The 1,959-nt window shown below is 52.9% G+C and overlaps 1 protein-coding gene across 2 annotated transcripts in view; it reads right to left on the reverse strand.

The window, feature by feature from the left end:
- LOC113213511 (homeotic protein ocelliless-like) overlaps positions 1–1,079 on the reverse strand; it is a 29,646-nt gene extending 28,567 nt beyond the window's left edge. Inside the window, exon 1 of one of the 2 annotated variants that reach the window (XM_026432602.2) lies at positions 602–1,079. The gene's annotated coding sequence lies outside the window, so the exon portion shown is untranslated. The remainder of the gene's footprint in view (positions 1–601) is intronic. The other variant, XM_026432603.2, reaches the window with a different exon arrangement.
- Positions 1,080–1,959: the final 880 nt, after the last annotated feature.

Raw genomic sequence — 1,959 nt, forward strand, 5'->3', positions numbered from 1 at the left:
ATTAGTAATATTGAAATAATTTACCCAGAAGTCCCGAAGATACTTTGACAAGATTTGAGGCTGACCCTAAAGTTTAACGTTACCAACAAGCAAAATTTCAAATGGGAAAAGATATTATGTGGTGGTTATCTCTGCATCTGAATGTGAGCCCTGTGACATTTAAAAACTTAATAGAAAACTTTAAAATGAACATGAGACAAGCAAACTAGCATCCCAAGGTTACCGATCTAAAATACAAAGGAATCTCATCAGAATTGTGTCCGTATACATGTAGTGCACAGAACAGGGAACTTTCCTTTTAAAACGAAATGCCATCTTCCAGTACAGCAGTATGAACATTTACCAACCACACTGCAAAATATTATTGAAATTTCATGAATCCATTACGATAGACATTATCTGTTTTTGGTGCGTCGATTAAGGCCATCTAGATATCATGGACCGTTTGTTCACTGAAGGCGCTGGGAAACAACACTTGTCAAAACTGCCCATACATGTCCCGCGTGTGTGCGAACTAGTAACTTCTTCAACTTGAACTTCAAAAAGGGTTATCAATAATACGCTCCGGCTTTGCAAACGCCCAAACCCTTGATCAACTCACCTGCCGAAGTAGTCCGTACGAAGCAATCGCAGAAGCGTGTTGGGTGTTCCACTTGGCCGGAACACCCTCGCGAAGGCACACCAGGGCGGGACTCTTGGCGGACGAACGGCGCACTCAAATAACCGCCGAGCCGGCCACTTTTATATTTGTATTTTTCAAAAAACCAAGAAATTTGCACTCGGGCCACGGGTTATGCAGAAGTAGATTCACTTTGTCGCACTGGAAACTTGTAGGAAACCAAACAAACAACACCACCACACACACCACTGTCGTAGCACTGCACTCTAATCCTGTGGGTCGCGCTGGGGCGGGGGGTGGCCGTCTTGCTCCAGGGTGGTGCGGGGGTGCGAGGGGGTGGGGGCGGGGGAGAGGGGCTGGGCCACCAGGCCAGGCCAGGCAAGCAGACGACGAACGAGACTGCCAGCGATACGCACGCTCCCCCGGCGAAGGTTGCTTCGAGACTGACCCGCTGTGGGCCGGCGCGGGCGCGGGCGGGGAGCGGGCGGTCAGCCTCCGGGGAGCACCTCCCCCCACCCTCTCCTCTTCCGGGGAGGGGAGGGGCGCGGCAGGGCGGGGCGGGGCAGGGCCTCCCATTGGCTGGCGCGGACGACTGCCTCCCACCGCCGGCCCGCCGCCGTAGCGCGCTGCGGAGGAGGCGGCGGCAGCAGCAGCTCCAACCGGTTCTGGGTGGGGGAAGGGGGAGGTGGAGGTGAAGGGCGGGGACCAGCGCTGGTCACGCTCACCAACCGAGCCGGTTCGCTACAAAACAAATAATGGTGACACATTCTCTCTCTTTTCTTATATTGTTTTCATTTCTATTTTTTGCTAGGACTTTTCAGTTTATGTTTTCTCCCCATTTCACTCTATTTTCACTTATATTTTCTGGATCTGCCATAGCACGCGAGTGAGTAAACTGAACTGGGCAATGCATGTACTTCCCGGTGGGCCATAGGATAGGTATTTAGAAAAGATCTAGAGACGGTGTAGAAAAAGAGAAGGGGCGACGTCACGGGCAACCTCCTGCAGTGTCACACGCTACAGGAGAGCGAGAGAGAGAGGGGGGGGAGAGAGAGAGAGAGAACGAGACGTGACGAGACAGATGCTCCACGCCATACCCCTCGTCTCCTAAACTTTTCGGTGTCTCTCTCCCTCTCTGGCTCGCTCACTCCCCCCAACACATACACACACGAGCTCGCTCGCACACACATGGGCGCACGCACACACGAACACAGGCAACCGTCTCTCTTTCTCTCTCTCTCTCGCACAGGGAAGCGCGGCGGTCGCAACGCTGGCGTTCATTCGAGGGGAAAAGAAAGGACTGGACATAAAAAAGAGAGCATGGGGGGAGGGGTGGGGGT

This window comes from Frankliniella occidentalis, unplaced genomic scaffold, assembly GCF_000697945.3.
Source record: "Frankliniella occidentalis isolate FOCC.00 unplaced genomic scaffold, Focc_3.1 Scaffold2, whole genome shotgun sequence".
NCBI classification, from domain to species: domain Eukaryota; kingdom Metazoa; phylum Arthropoda; class Insecta; order Thysanoptera; family Thripidae; genus Frankliniella; species Frankliniella occidentalis.